Below are 17,688 nucleotides of genomic sequence, written 5' to 3'. Positions count from 1 at the left end.
TTAAATCTAAATTAAATAATAATTGATTAAACATGTCAAATTCAATGTGCAAACATTGATAAACAAAAATGACATAAATGTATAGCTACAATATACATATCTATATAATGTTAGAAATATACAAAGTTATTTTACAAGTCTAAACAGATGACTAATTTTATCATGAATATTTAGTATGTATAAGATAACATATATGTTCCACCTAAATTTCGAAGATATGAAAAGCATCCTCAAAATGTAGGCTCGTAGTTGTGAATATTAAATATGTAAAGAGTAGTTGGCATGACTATTTACGTTAATAGTCAGTCGCGTTAAGGCGCCACATCATTCGTACCCGAGCCTGTAAGGTGAGCTCGAAGGCAAAGGCTTCTTTCGAAGGGTAGTCTCGAAAGCTTGACAGTTTACATTGGAGTCACGTTGAGCTCGATATTTATTTATAATTAATGCAATTAATTGTATATTAATGTACAGATTTGTATTTCAAACTCAAATCTGATATATTGTAACTTCCATAAAATTATGGGAGGATATTTTGATGTACAAGACCTATAAATAGCCTGGACAATGGTCTTTAGAGGACACGCTCAATTCTTTTATTCAAAAACTTTGTGAAATTGCTCTTAAAGCTTTAACACAAAAAGATAAATAAAAATGACTCGTGGACTAAATAGATTTAACTATCGAACCACCTAAAAATCTATGTTCTTATTTTCTTTCTAAATTATACATTTGCTTAACTGCTCTTGTTTTTAGTTGACGAAAAACGTCATCAACATTTTGGTGTTTTCATTGAGAGCATTAAGCATTCTTGTTCTTTCAAACCTTCTGGTGAACAAACAATGGTTGCGCCTGGTGGCAACGTCCTTGGATCTAAACATGGTCAACCATTCTAGAATTCCCGAGGAAAATACTCCTCAAATGAAAGAACATCCCCAACGACTTGGCAAACAGGCAATGAATGAAGAAAATCCTGCTAAAGCAAGTGCATCATCGGCCCCGTTAAAACCTGGTCAGGGGTCTAGGCCACCTAACGAAGGTTATTATTATATTCTCGAGAGATATGTGCCAATAGTGGAGTTGGAGAACCGAAGGCTGCGAGAGATTCTGGCTAAGGCCACGGGACTAAACGAGGAGATGATGAGGAAGTCAGCAGAATTACAAGCTCCCCCACAGTGGACTAGGGGACGTCCTCGATGTACTATTGCAGCAGGGGTAGCCGAACAAAGAGCCCAACAATGTCAAGTAACAAGAGCTGGAGTGAGTACTGGAATCAACCAATATGGGGTATCATCTCGAAAGGCCTCGCAAACCAACCAGCCAAGAGAGGTTCCGGTCACCAATGGGAATAATCGAGCTACCCCATAAGCAGCTCGGAATGATAACCCAGAACCAGCAAGGCCAACCACAAACAACAAGAGACCACCTCCATCTCCAATCAGACATCCTCCATCTCCTATCAGACATCCATCAGCCATTCGGATTGTACCACCATAGGTTCCAAGTGGACCACGAAATGACAGGGGAGCTCCGTAAAGATCAGCCTAGAGTGTTAGGAGTGGTAGCCGAGACAGGAACCATCGAGCTTGGCCTGAGCGTAGAGATGGCCGCAAAGACTCCGCAGAGGCAAGCCAAAGACAACCCCAGCCATCTGGAAGTTATGTTACGAGGTCACGTGCTACAGGGATCAAGGTGCACGTGGGAAATCCACCTCGAAACCAGGCCCCACGAAAACAAAGGACTGTTAGCTTCTAGAGTGACATTCAAGATTATAGTAGGTCGATGAGTGTCTACAACATTGAGCTTAGGAATTATAAGGATTATCCTAATCATAATCCAGATCTCTGAGATCACTTGAACCAGAACCGGGGGCAGTACAACCCCTAGAACCAGGATCTAAGGGCACACTTAAATGCCTAAATGGAGCCCTTACAACCTGTGTACGGGAATAACTATAACCATACTACAGCAAAGAGCTAGAGTTCGTATGAACAATAACCATCCCCAAGTAGTACAGGTTCCGCCAGTGGTAGATCCACTCCAAGACAAGATAAGACAACTCGAGGAACAGTTTAGACTCCTCCGAGATGGAAAAGATAAAGAAAAGGTGTACGACTCGGATGAGGATCTTGAGCCTTTTGCTCCTCGCATTTTGAGCACACCTTTTCCCCACGAGTTTAAGATACCACACGTAGCGCCATATGATGGAAATACTGACCCAAGCAATCATTTGAGCACATTTAACACCGTCATGAGAGCACTAATATTGGCCTCGAGCTTAGGTGCATGCTTTTCTCTACAACATTGTCAAAGGTGGCAAAGAGTTGGTTCGATAATTTCTGAAGACACTCGATCTCATTGTGGGAACAACTATCAAAAGATTTCAAGAATCCATTTCGGGATGCAAAGAGCATAAACCCTGAAGCATCCTCTCTGGTGAACATAAAGCAACAGCCAGGTGGATCACATTCAACATCGAGGCAGCAAGGGATTGAGATGTCGATGACAACAACTACTTAATGGTTGTTCGAGCTGGAGTATTACAACCGAGCACCCTTTGGGACGACTTTCAATGAAAACCAATGTGAACTATCACTGATTTTACTATCCGAGCTCAGAGGTTTATCAATGTAGAGGAGGCCAAGTCGACACTATAGTTAGCGCCTCATGCCCTGATGACTACAACGATAAACATCAACTCTACGACGACCTCGGAACCACCAGCCATGAATTATCCTTAAAACTATAAATCTTCGAAGAGGAAGAAGAATGAAGGTAGTGCTCCCGAGACCGAAGGGAGTAAGAAGAAAAAGGGGGATAAATATGTCTCTGTATACACTATATAATGTTGCGAAAATTACAGCTATGCAAGTGCACACAGTCGCAATTTGTAATAATTTCTTGGTAAGACCAAGTATTGTCCCACAAGGGCTGAATTATCAATTACCAGATAAATTAATTCTTAGTTTCTACTTGGTTAACAAAAATTGGTTTTGTATCTTGATAATTAAAAACAATTGTAACGACCCAAATTTGCTAATAGGGCTTAGGGCCTTGATTAGTGTGTCTGGAGGGAAATAAGTGAATTATGGATAAAATATGTGAATTTATGTGAATATGTGATAGAGATGCATGTGGGCCCCGTTTGGTTATTAGGGGTATGTTTGAGATTTTAGCCCGTTGAGGGTATAAATGTAATAAATGTGATATGTTTGTGATATATCTGTGTAGCACGATTCGAGACAGTCCTAGGGCACAGTTAGCCAGAAAGTCACAACGGGGTTGAGAATCCGGCTCAGGGCGAGTCGAGGGGTATTTTGGGTATTAGATGTATTATGGGGTTATCGGGTTATGGAAATAAATATTTGGAGATATATCTGAGGTTAGAATGTTTAGGAAGGAATATTGGGGAAATTTACCATTTTTCCCTCGAGGACGTTTTTGGTACCCCGAGCCTTGAGGTAACCTTAAGCTTAAGTTAAATAAAACAAAACATAAGAAGGTTTCAGAATTTGTAGAAACCGACTTTTAGACACTTCTCTCTTTCTTTATTTTTCCTCTAAGGCATAGCAAGGGAAAGTGGTGGTGGAAGCTAATCTAACTAAGGAATTGAAGCTAGAGTTTGAGGGCTAAAAGCTTGGGGGCTTAGGAGATCAACTCATAGACTTAATTCAGCAAGGGTAAGCTTTAAATTACAAGAATTTCTCTTGAAGTTTCTGCTGGTTTTCTTAGAATAAGCATGTAGATGGGTGAAGGATTGATTTTGGGCTTGATGAGGTTTTTGGCTTAAGTTCTTGTTAGGTTTTGCTACTGAATTTGTTTTAAGACTTCTGCGACTAATGTTTTGGATTGTTAGGTTGATTTTTATGGATGATTGGCTGGGTTTTAGAAGAGAAAATGGAGGATTTTTCTGGGTTTGAAAGGCCGGGTCGTGGCATTGTTCTTGCTGAGTCGCGGCCCTCCGAAGCATTTGGGTGGCCTGGAAGAAGTGCGGGCCGCGGCATGCCCTAGCTAGGGCTGCGGCGCGCCTGCCCTATTTTGGGTGTGCTCTCGGGTTTGGGGGCGGGCTGCGGCATGTCCTCATAGGGTCGCGACTCTTAGACCATTTTGTACTTTAAAGTGTGTTTAGGCTTGGGAACTCAAAGGTTAAGGCTCAGGATGGATTTTATCACCCGGATTGATAGAATTCAAGGTCCCGGAGATTAGAGTTATGGCTCAAAGCTATTTAATGGATTAGAACTTGATGGATGAATATTTTTAATGTGTTGTGACTAGGGTTTCGGCGAGGCTCAGTTTAGGGGACTGTGCTCGAGATATCGGTGTTTGGAAAGCTCGGGACTCAGGTAAGAAAACCACTGTTCCCATAGAGTTTGTATGCAGGGCAGAGCCCTATTTAATTGTATTGCAGGGCGTAGCCCTTTGATTGAATTTGTTCATGTTCAGTATATGCTTTATTATGCTATGAATGTAAATGTGTGAATGTTTGGCAAGAGCTGGGAATAGCGCAGGCCGAGGTCGGCAAGGCCGGGAAGGACAAGGGGTCGGGAATAGCGTTAGGCACGTGGAGTGCAAGGCCAAGCGGGGCAAGGGGCCGGGTGCAGCGTTTAGCATGTGGAGTGCGAGTTGCCAAGGCGAGACCCTAAAGGATACCTGGGATATCCTCACAGTGTGGACCACGAACCCAGGGCCTGGTAAAGCGCCTGAGACGGCATGGCTATATGTGTTTAGCCTATTGATGGCCTGTTTATATGCTAAGTGTTTGTTATGCATATGTTTCCTGCTTGTGAGGGTTTTCTTGCTGGGCTTCGGCTCAGGGGTGCTCTGTGGTGCAAGTAAGGGCAAAGGGAAAATCGACTAACCATGAGTACGGAGAGCGTGAAGCGGCACGTACATGTTTGGCCTGCCTGGCTGCCACAGCCAGTGGTTTTGAGAGATGATTGTATTAAAACCTCGATTTTGTCGTCTAGTCGACTTGGTTTGTACTTATATGTTGTAAATATCTCTAAACAGTATTTTGGGATCCCAAGTGTCAAACACATTATGTTTTTCAGTAATTGAAATTATTTTTGAAGTTTATTACTCTGTTTATGGTTTAATTACACTTTTGACCTAAAACCTCGATTAGCGAGTTGAAAGCACATTTTAAACTCACATAGTAACGGCTTTAAGGAAGTAGGGCGTTACAAATTGGTATCAGAGCGAGCCAAGGTTTATGGTTCTGGAGATTGACCGAACATGTACGCTCACTGTCAGTGACAAGCTCGACTCAGGGTTTGTTGGTATGAATGACTAATATGCTTGAATATGTGCTTGAATGCCCTGTTTTCCTGCTTATTTCATATAGAGCATGATGAATGAGTTAACGTATGCATGATGTCAGGGCATGGCCCGTTGTGTGTTATATGCTATCTGTATGTTATGTGAATTACTGTTTGTGGTTGGCTGATGTGTTTAGGAGGTGGTTTTAGATGTTGTTATCATGCCTGATGAGCGGCGTCGTTGGTTGCAGGCATATTTGTTGAGATGCCTCAACAATCATCTAGACTCCGCGACAGTAGGGCCGAGGATGACAACCAGGGTCAGGACCCTCCACCTGCCCCACAGAATTGGCAAGAGATGTTTGCCGAGATGGAAGCAAGACTGCAACGAACAGAGGAAGAGCTTCGACAGTTGAGGCAGCAGGCCTCACCTCAGGTCACTGGGTTGCCAGTTCAGCAGGTTGTGGCGCCGGTGCCGGTTCAATCTATTATGGAGAAAAAATGGGAACCTTTGTATGTGAGATTCAAGAAACAACATCCTCCCACCTTTGAAGGTGGATCAGACCCGCTGCGGGCAGAGCAGTGGATAAATAAGATTTCCTTGATTCTGGATTTTATGAGGGTTTAGGGAAATGAGAGGGTAGCTTGTGCTAGCTATATGCTCAAAGAGGATGCCCGCATCTGGTGGGACGTGGTAGTTCAGAGAAGGAACATAACAGTTATGACTTGGGAAGAGTTCAAAAACTTATTCAATGAGAAGTATTACAGTGTGGCAGTTCGAGCTTCGAAGATTGACGAGTTCATCAACCTAACTCATAATCGGTTGATCGTGACTGAGTATGCTTTGAGATTTGACAGATTGGCGAAGTTTGCGCCAGATCTAGTGTCGACTGATGAGACAAGAAGAGACAGGTTCATACAGGGTTTGAATGTTATGATTGCCCGTGATGTGAAGATTACCTTGGATACAGAGACTACTACTTATGCTCAGGTTGTAGACAAGGCCCTTACAGCTGAGGGGGCCGAGGATCAGATATGGAAGGAAAGCATTGTTAGGCGCGATGCCAGGAGGACAGTGCCTCCTTTTATTGGATCCAGTCAGGTGGTGGCTCTAGTGAGCAGAAGAGGAAGGCCCCAGATTCCTTTGCTCCTCGCAGTTCAGATAGAAGGGCACGGGGTGCTTCTACTGGCCGTCAGGGCGGAAGTGACAACTGGAGGAGTTTTCTAGTGTGTCCACGGTGCAGACGACGACACCAGGGTGAGTGCAGGATTAAGGCCTGCTTTTTCTGTGGGAGTGCCAGTCATCTGAAGAGGGATTGCCCTCAGGTCAAGAAAGAGGAGTTGAAGCAGAGTGACAGTCTTGCTCCTGCCAGGGTATTTACATTGACTCAGACCGAGGTGGAGGCTAGCCCCTCGGTTGTGACAGGTCAGATTTCTAGTGCAGGATCTTCTTATACTGCATTGTTTGATTCGGGAGCTACTCATTCGTTTGTGTCTGCTAGAGTGATAGATCAGCTGTGTAGACCTAGTGTGTTGTATGCTAGGGGTTTTCAGACTTTATTGCCGAATGGGGAACTGGTAGTCCCTAGGAGATGATTTAGAGCTTTACCAGTAAAGGTAGATGGTAGGGAGTTGTTTGCTGATCTGATTGAGCTTGCGATGGATGACTTTGACATGATTCTAGGGATGGATTGGCTATCGAAGTATGGGGCGACAATTGACTGTAAGCGCAGGATGGTGACTTTTGAACCTGAAGGGGAGGTACCCTTTGTATTTGTGGGGACAGCTAGTGGACCGCGGTTGCCAATGATTTCAGCATTGAAGGCTAGAGACTTGATGCAGGAAGGTTGCATAGGATTCCTAGCGAGCATTGTGGATACCTCTAAGTGGTGTCAGTTGGATCGGGGGAGACTAGATTGGTGTGCGAGTTTCTAGATTTTTTCCCAGCAGATTTTCCAGGGTTGCCGCCGCAGCTGGAGATTGATTTTGTTATAGAGTTGGTGCCAGGGGCGGAGCCAGTATCTAGGACACCTTATAGAATGGCTCCAGCAAAGTTAAAGGAGTTGAAGATTTAGTTGCAGGAGTTACTTGATTTGGGGTTCATCAGACCGAGTTTCTCGCCATGGGTGCTCCAGTGTTGTTTGTCAAGAAGAAAGATGGATCTCTTAGGATGTGTATTGATTACAGGGAGCTAAATAAGTTAACCATTAAGAACAAGTATCCACTGCCTAGGATCGATGGTTTATTTGATTAGTTACAGGGAAGAACAGTGTTTTCCAAGATAGACCTCCGATCAGGTTACCATTAGTTAAGGATTAAAGAGGAAGACATACCAAAGACTGATTTCCGAACGAGGTATGGACATTATGAATTCCTGGTTATTTCCCTTGGATTAACCAATGCCCCAACAACTTTTATGGATATGATGAATAGGGTTTTCAAGGATTATTTGGATAAGTTTGTGATTGTGTTCATCGACGACATCTTGGTGTACTCCCAGTTAGAGTCAGAGAATGAACAACATTTGCGATTGGTATTGCAGCGGTTAAGGGAGCATAAGTTATATCCTAAGTTCAGCAAGTGCGAGTTCTGGTTACCGCAAGTTACATTTTTGGGCCATATCGTCAGTAAGGAGGGGATTCTGGTTGACCCAAGTAAGATTGAGGCAGTAAGAGATTGGCCTAGGCCGAGCAGTGTTCCTGAAGTGAGAAGCTTTCTGGGTTTAGCGGGATATTATCGGCGGTTCGTTTAGGGGTTCTCCAGAATAGCTACGCCTTTGACAGAACTGACAAAGAAGAAGACAAGGTATGTCTGGACGGACAGATGTGAGAATAATTTCAAGGAGTTGAAGCGACGATTGATCACCGCGCCAGTGTTAAGTTTTCCGACAGATAATGAAAAGTTTGTGGTTTATTGTGATGCATCCAGACAGGGTTTGGGGTGTGTGTTGATGCAAGCTGGTAAGGTGATAGCCTATGCATCGAGACAGTTAAAGGAGTATGAGCAGAGATATCCCACGCATGTTTTGGTGTTGGCATCGGTGGTGTTTACACTTAAGATTTGGAGACATTATCTTTATGGTGAGAAGTGCGAGATATACACTGACCATAAGAGCTTGAAGTATTTCTTTACTCAGGAGGACCTGAATATGCGCCAGAGGCAGTGGCTGGAGTTGGTTAAGGATTATGATTGTGATATCCTATACCATCCTGGGAAGGTAATGCAGTGGCTGATGCATTGATTCGGAAAGGCCCAGGACAGTTGTTTAGTTCGAGACAGATATCTGATAAGCTAACCGAGGAGATGACTAGAGCAGGTATAGAGTTGGTGGTTGGTCAGTTGGCCAACATCACTCTTCAGTCTACACTTCTTGAGAGGATTAAGGAGGCACAGGGGAAAGATTCCCAATTGAGAGGACACAGAGAAAATGTCTTAGTCAGAGCGACTAAGGACTTTTCTATTTCAGAGATGGGGTTATTGAAGTACAAGGGTCGGATCTGCGTTATGATGGATTCTGATATTCGGCGAGAGATTTTAGATGAATCGCATACCACTCCTTATTCCTTGCACCCTGGTACGACGAAGATGTACCAGGATTTGAAAGTTTTGTATTGGTGGTCGGGCATGAAGAGGGATGTGGTGGATTATGTGGCCAAGTGCTTAACTTGTCAGCAGGTCAAGGCTGAGCATCAGAGACCAGCGGAGTTGCTGCAGCCTCTGGGGATCCAAGAATGGAAGTGGGAAGATATTACTATGGACTTCGCGGTTGGTTTGTTGAGGACCATGGGACAGCATGACTTGGTGTGGGTGATTGTGGATAGATATACTAAGTCCGCCCACTTTTCACCTGTCAGGACGACTTATACTGTGAAGCAGTATGCTGAGTTGTATGTGAAAGAGATTGTTCGACTTCATGGGGCTCCGAGGTCGATAGTGTCCAACAGGGACCCTACCTTTACTTCAAAGTTTTGGGGGAGTCTGCAGAAGGCTATGGGCACGCAGTTACGGTTTAGTACCGCTTACCATCCTCAGACAGATGGACAGTCTGAGAGGATGATTTAGACATTGGAGGACATGTTGCAAGCTTGTGTGCTAGATTTTGGGGGATCGTGGAGTAAGTATCTCCCTTTGATCGAGTTCTCGTAAAACAACAGTTATCAGGCGACGATCGGAGTGGCTCCGTATGAAATGCTTTACAGAAGAAAGTGTAGATCACCTATCCATTGGGATGAGACAAGTGAGAGGAGATATCTGGGTCTAAAGATGGTTCAGAGGACCAATGAGGCGATTGAGAAGATTAGAGCACAAATGCTTGCCTCCCAGAGTCGCCAGAAGAGTTATTCAGTCCTGAAACACAGGAGCGTGGAATTTCAGGTTGGTGATCATGTGTTTCTTAGGGTTTCACCTTTGAGGGGAGTGAAACGGTTTGGTGTTCGGGGCAAGCTGAGCCCTAGGTTTGTTGGCCCCTTCGAGATTATGGAACGGGTTGGAGAGGAAGCTTACAGACTAGCGATGCCTCCAGCTTTATCAGGGGTTCATGATGTCTTTCATGTGTCCATGCTCCGGAAGTATGTGTCAGATTTGACGCACGTTCTGAGTTATAAGAATTTGGAGCTAGACCAAGATTTTTCCTATGAGGAAAATCCAGTTCAGGTTCTTGACCAGAAGGATAAAGTCTTGCGGAGAAAGACCATTGCCTTGGAGAAAGTGCTGTGGAGGAACAGCAAGGTTGAGGAGGCAACGTGGGAGCTTGAATCAGAGATGAGGGAGCGGTATCCCGAGTTGTTCAGGTAATTTCGAGGACGAAATTTCTGTAAGGAGGGGATAGTTGTAACGACCCAAATTTGCTAATAGGGCTTATGGCCTTGATTAGTGTGCCTGGATGGCAATAAGTGAATTATGGATAAAATATGTGAATTTATGTGAATATGTGATAGAGATGCATGTTTAGTTGAATTAAATATGCATGTGGGCCCCGTTTGGTTATTAGGGGTATGTTTGAGATTTTAGCCTGTTGAGGGCATAAATGTAATAAATGTGATATGTTTGTGATATATCTGTGTAGCACGATCCGGGACAGTCCTAGGGCACAGTTAGCCAGAAAGTCACAACGAGGTTGAGAATCCGGCTCAGGCCGAGTCGAGGGGTATTTTGGGTATTAGATGTATTATGGGGTTATCGGGTTATGGAAATAAATATTTGGAGATATATCTGAGGTTAGAATGTCTAGGAGGGAATATTGGGGAAATTTAACATTTTGCCCTCGGAGACGTTTTTGGTACCCTGAGCCTTGAGGTAACCTTAAGCTTAAGTTAAATAAAACAAAACATAAGAAGCTTTCGGAATTTGTAGAAACCGACTTTTAGACACTTCTCTCTTTCTTTATTTTTCCTCTAAGGCATAGCAAGGGAAAGTGGTGGTGGAAGCTAATCTAACTAAGGAATTGAAGCTAGAGTTTGAGGGCTAAAAGCTTGGGGGCTTAGGAAATCAACTCAGAGACTTAATTCAGCAAGGGTAAGCTTTAAATTACAAGAATTTCTCTTGAAGTTTCTGTTGGTTTTCTTAGAATATGCATGTAGATGGGTGAAGGATTGATTTTGGGTTTGATGAGGTTTTGGGCTTAAGTTCTTGTTAGGTTTTGCTGATGAAATTGTTTTAAGACTTCTGTGACTAATGTTTGGATTGTTAGGTTGATTTTTATGGATGATTGGTTGGGTTTTAGAAGAGAAAATGGAGGATTTTTCTGGGTTTGAAGGGTCGGGCCGCGACATTGTTCTTGCTGAGCCGCGGCCCTCCGAAGCATTTGGGTGGCCTGGAAGAAGGGCGGGCTGCGACGCGCCTGCCCTGTTTTGGGTGTGCTCTCGGGTTTGGGGACGGGCTGCGGCATGGCCTCATAGGGTCGCGGCTCTTAGTGCCATTTTGTACTTTAAAGTGTGTTTAGGCTTGGGAACTCAAAGGTTAAGGCTCAGGATGGATTTTATCACCCGGATTGATAGAATTCAAGGTCCCGGAGATTAGAGTTATGGCTCAAAGCTATTTAATGGATGAATATTTTTAATGTGTTGTGACTAGGGTTTCGGCGAGGCTCAGTTTAGGGGACTGTGATCGGGATATCGGTGTTTGGAAAGCTCGGGACTCAGGTAAGAAAACCACTGTTCCCATAGAGTTTGTATGCAGGGAAAAGCCCTATTTAATTGTATTGCAGGGTGTAGTCCTTTGATTGAATTTGTTCATGTTTAGTATATGCTTTATTATGCTATGAATGGAAATGTGTGAATGTTCGGCAAGAGCCGGGAATGGTGTAGGCCGAGGTCGGCAAGGCCGGGAACAACAAGGGGCCGGGAACGACATTACGCATGTGGAGTGCAAGGTCGAGCGCAGCAAGGGGCCGGGTGCAGCGTTTAGCACGTGGAGTGCGAGTTGCCAGGGTGAGACCCTAAAGGTTACCTGGGATATCCTCACGGTGTGGACCGCGAACCTAAGGCCTGGTAAAGCGCCTGGGACGACATGGCCGTATGTGTTTAGCCTATTGATGACCTGTTTATATGCTAAGTGTTTGTTATGCATATGTTTCCTACTTGTGAGGGTTTCCTTGCTGGCTTTGGCTCACGGGTGCTCTGTGGTGCAGGTAAGGACAAAGGGAAAATCGACCAACCATGAGTATGGAGAGCGTGAAGTGGCACATACATGTTTGGCCTGCCTGGCTGCCACAGCCAGTGGTTTTGAGAGATGATTGTATTAAAACCAAGATTTTGTCTTCTAGTCGACTTGGTTTGTACTTATATGTTGTAAATATCTCTAAACAGTATTTTGGGATCCCAAGTGTCAAACACATTAATTTTGAAGTTTATTACTCTGTTTATGATTTAATTACACTTTTGACCTAAAACCTCGATTAGCGAGTTGAAAGCACATTTTAAACTTAAATAGTAACGACTCTAAGGAAGTAGGGTGTTACAAATAAAACTACTAAAAATAATGCAAGATTGTAAGAACGTAAACAAGAATAAAATTCCAAGAATTTAAACAATTAGCGGATTTTTCATCTACAATCCCTCCTATCAATCACTAACACAATATTAAAATCTCTTCTTCTTATTAAGCTAACAATTTGTCAAGGTATTTTGTAATCGATTAGGAATTATAAAACTCAACCTAATTGTGAACTTTCTATATTTCTATGATAAATTCAACAATTAGGAGGCAATGAATTCACAACCTAGATGCTACACAAATAACCTAGATACTTTCGCTCTAGATTAAATCTATGTTGTTTCAATCAAAGCTTCTTTAAATTTCATTTTTCAGAATTTCAATTCAAACACAAATAGATAATGAAATAAGATGGCCAATCACATTTCATGCATTAAAATAGAATGAGACAAGCTTAATAGACGAAGAAGAAAAATACTAATATTGCATTAGATCATCAAAGGAGTTCAAGAGAGTCCATTAAAAAATCCTAATAAAGATAAGTTCATAAACATGACTATGAAATCCATAATATTAATTATTGACATAAAGAAAGACAAAGAAAAGAGAAAAAGAACTCTAGATCCGATCCAATCTTCCCTAGAATGGCTCCCCCTACGTTTTCCTCCTCTCTTCCTCTACTCCCCTCCCAAAAACCCCCCTCTCAAAATTAGCATTAAAACCTAATTTTTTTTCTTCTGAAGCAATGCAGATCGTAGCTCACCTATTTCAGTGTCGCGACCCGTGTCTAAATTATAGCTGGGCTTCGATCAGGCGGGCCTCGACCAACCCCTTCAATGTCGTGGCCCGTGTAATTTTTTTGGGCAGACACACACATCAGCGTCGCTGCCCTTTATTCTTGCGCCACAGCCTGTATCAACTTCTTCAATTTTTGTGCTTTTGGTCCTGAAAATTCACTGAAGCCATATAATTTCTTGAGGATTCACCTTTTCATGGAATCAACACCAAAAAGCCAAATTTTCATAATTTTTCTGCCAATTTTCTCCAATTGTTCTTTTCCTTTATTAATAAGCTAAAACCTGGAAACAAACAAAAACAAGCATAATACTGCACTAAACAATAGATAAAATTAATAAAAACTACCTAAACACAACACAAAACTAGACTCAACATATACAGTGAGTTAAATGATACTCGGGAAAACATATACGTAGCCAATGAAACACAGGTCTCATTTCGATGACCTGAAGTGATGTACAACCAATGCAATAAGCAAGATCAAAATAAATACTCCTGATTCCATAGGGACACTGATCACCTAACTAAGGAATGCAGGCAATTAAAGGGCAAGATCGAAGGGTTGATCTCGAGGGGTTACCTTGGACAGTATGTCTGAAATAGAAACAACCAAGGGCAAGCCCAGTGAGATTAGGGGGCAGCCCCGGCCCAGCCGACACAATGAGCTCAAGCCACGACTCCCCCTGCCAGGGAAGATAATCGACCCCCTCCAATAGATGAAGAAGACGTGATAACTATATTTGGGTGACCTAACATTGCTGGCATGACTATAAACTCCCAAAAAAAATATGTTTGGGAGCTGCAGACTGATGATGGATCTCCCCATGTTCCGGAATCTTGAGCTCCAAAACAACAGAGAGTCGAGTTCCAACCTGTAACGTCCTTCTAATCCAGGACTATTACACTGTGTACTTTAAATAATGTCAGACTTGTTAATCAAGTCCCTTGGTTATAAACATGTAAATACGGTTAATGACAATGGTTAGGGTTAAAAATTTTAGTTAAAAAGGAATAACCATTTTCTAAAAATATTTACGTTCATACATGGGATCCCAAAATAACATTTAAAATGTTAAATACAAGTCAAAATACAAGCCAAGCTGACCTAGGTGGAAAAATAGGGGATACAAACCTAGTTCCTCCAAGATAACCCCGGCTGTGGTGGTCGATCAGCCGCATATGTACACATCACCACCGAAGCTCTCCAACTCATGGCTGGTGCAACTTCCCTTTCCCCTTTCCTGCACCACATAACACCCGTGAGCCGAGGCTTAGCAAGAAAGCTTAAACATGTGCATGAACAGTAAATACAGATTTCAGATGCATATCTAGCATGCCCAGCAGTAATAACCTACTCATGCATGCATATAATTACAAATAAATGATTATAGGATCATTCTGGGGGCCTGCCGCTCTGAATAGAAGACCATAGAGTCAACTTGAGGCTTTATGCTCTAGCTAAGTGACCATAGAGTCACTCGGGGCCCTTTGACTAGCTCTGAGTAACTAGCCATAGAGCTAACCAAGCGCTTTATTTCTTCCGAACGACCATAGGGTTGGCCAATGTAATAGTACGTCCCTAATTAGGCATAAGCCTCTCGACCAGCACATAGCGCGCTTTTGCGCCCTTGACTAATAAGTTAATGCCTTAACCAAATATTCAAACAACCAGATAAACAGATAACTAGATACAGATAAGAAAATGACTAATAAGTCAATGTCTTAAATAGATACTCAGACAACCAGATACCGATAAGCATCCTTCAGATAATACAAGTATGCATGCATATTAACCATATATTTCAACCAATTAAATACAAACACAATAACAACCATGTTCCTTAAAGGGGTCAAGCCCTAATCACGGAGAATACTTATTAATCATGTTCAATCTTAGGGGCCTAAGCCTTATTCATAATTATATTTAACAACTGGTCCAAGCCCTAATCACATATATCACGTATTGGGTGCAGTTTTCTTACCTAAGGTCCGAGTACAGTGTATAATAAGAACGACCCTCAAGCACGATCCTTTCCTGAGCCCTAGCAGTACCCTAGTCATGACCATAATAAATTATATTCATCAATATCAAGTAAATAAAGACTTCCAGACTGACTCCTAGCCTCTGAGACCTCGAATTCTACTAACCCAGGTAGTAAAATCTGTCCCAAGTCCTTAGGTTTGAGTTCCCATCACTCAAAAATTGCCTTGGCCAATTCTGCCTATGCACATCATGGCACCCCTTAATGGGTCACGACGCGCCTCAAGTCAGAGGCTCCCAGCCCCTACATTCCCAGGGACACGCGCCGCGACTCAGGCCTGAAGGGTCGCGATGCGCCTAAGCAAAACAGAACCCCCTGGGTCGCAGGTTCATGCGGATCGCAGCGCCCCAAAAATAGGGTCGCGACGCGACCCTACGAGCCCCAATTTTCCCAGATTTTCCTCAGCCAATTCTTACCAAAAATATGTCCCAAACTAACCCCAAAATCATAAATCAGTCCCAGAACATTATCAACACATTACCAACACTAAAACTCATCCTTAAACTTGATTAAAACCTCCACGAAATTCCAATTCCACATCTTGAGCCACAAAGCTCAAGAACACCTAAAACCAAAAACAAAAATGAATCATAACAGGGAGAGAGAACAAACTCTAGACCTATGCCTTCGATTCCAAGCTTGAATTCCACTAATTTTCCCCAAAATCAAGCTAAAACTTATAGAGATGGAGAGAGAACAGGTGAGAGAAAGAGAGAGAGAGAGAGAGTTGCTTTGTTTTTGCTAGTTTTTCCTTGGTTCTACTAAGTTCTAAGGTTGCTGAGTGCCAGTGACTAAGTCACTACTTTGGCAAAAAAGACCCAAATGCCCATTAGCCCATTAGTTATTCTCTAATGCTCACAAGGGCGAATCCGTCATTTGCCACTTTTTTCCCGTTAATCATAAATAATATCTCACAATTCCCGTTATTTCCAATATCCTCGGATAATCATTAAATAATTTCCCATTATCCGATAATGTACTAAATTACCAAAATACCCCTAGGCTCACCCTGAGTGATGGACCCAAAACGGGTATGTTTTAAAAATTTATACTCACAAGCGCACGAATCGTATATGGAATATAGTGTTCGTGTAAGCACGAGATCGAACCCAAAGGAATTGTCTAAAATCAAAAAGAAAACTATTTTAAATCAAAATTAAAAAATTCTAACCTAGCTCCAAAGATTGATGAGGTTTAATGTCATGAATATAAAATAAAAGATTTAAAATAAAGCTATTAAAGATAATATAAATAAATAAATTACTAGTAGAAATCAAGATGGTAAAATAAGATTATTAAGGTATTAGAATTCACAAAATATAAGTTCAATATTAATTATAAGTACATTGATTCCCAAGTTTTAGTGATAGTTAAAATAAATCAAACTATCATTTTCCAAATAGATTTATAATTTTAAGCACAAATTACTTCTAAAAAGATAGGATTTTTCTTCACTTTTCAAAAAGTATAATTTCAAAGTATTTAATGTGAATCAACCTAATGAAACAACAAAAAGTCAAATAACATTATTTATAAGGCAAAACATAATATTTTTGTTCTAAGCATGGATGTGTACAATTTAATGACACATCTTACACAAAGAATATTATGTTTTTGCAAAATGAAGAAAAAAGTGCATATTATCTAACAATCCAAAATATGAGATATTAAAGATGAAAGACATATATGAAGAAGAAAAATGTAACGCCCCAACTCCTGGGACCGTTACAGTGTGCCTTGTAAATAGTGCTAAACTCACTAATCGAGTCATTTGGCCAAAACGTGATCTAAGTATGATTAGCGGTTTAGGGTTTAAACACTTTGGTTATGATGTAACGTTTCACTAGAACGTTTAATATATACATTGGGATCCCAAAAATATATATTTCAGAGTTTATTACAGAAAATATTTACTACAAGCCGTTCTAAGCAGCAAAACAGGGTTCAACCCTAGTTCCACTTTAAACCTTGGCCGTGGCGGTCGAGCAGCTGCATATGTACACGTCATCACCTAAGCTCTCCAACTCAAGGATGGTCCAGCTTCCTCTTGCCTTTACCTGCACCACATAGCACCCATGAGCCAAAGCCCAGCAAGAAAACATAACACTTTTCATAAACATTATCAAATGATTATCGTTATAATCACACTGAACATAAAGCTTTCAAACCAATGGGTGATCATCACATGATTCTAGCAGGAGAGTGGCTGTTAAGTAAGCCACTAGCCTCCAAGCTCTCTTTTCTAGCGGGAGAGTGGCTGTTAGGTAAGCCACTAGCCTCCAAGCTCTCTTTTCTAGCGGGAGAGTGGCTGTTAGGTAAGCCACTAGCCTCTAAGCTCTCTTTTCTAGCGGGAGAGTGGCTGCTAGGTAAGCCACTAGCCTCCGAGCTCTTTTTTCATTCATCGACCCTCAGGGTCGGTCAGGCATTAATGCTCCTTGAGTCATTCAATGCTAGTAGTCGATTAGATATAATCTCTGTTGGCTTGCGTGATTCACGCTAAGGCCGTTCTGACAAATAAGTCAGCGCTACCTGACCTGTGTCCAGTATCACTGCCGAACCCGACTAATAAGTCACAGCTTCACAGTTAACACTAACACTTTTGTCGATTCTGACTAATTAGTCAGTACCAAACACAAGTAAGCAATGCTATCAATATGTAT

Source organism: Humulus lupulus, chromosome 5 (assembly GCF_963169125.1).
Source record: "Humulus lupulus chromosome 5, drHumLupu1.1, whole genome shotgun sequence".
NCBI lineage: Eukaryota > Viridiplantae > Streptophyta > Magnoliopsida > Rosales > Cannabaceae > Humulus > Humulus lupulus.
This window is presented reverse-complemented; position numbering follows the sequence as displayed.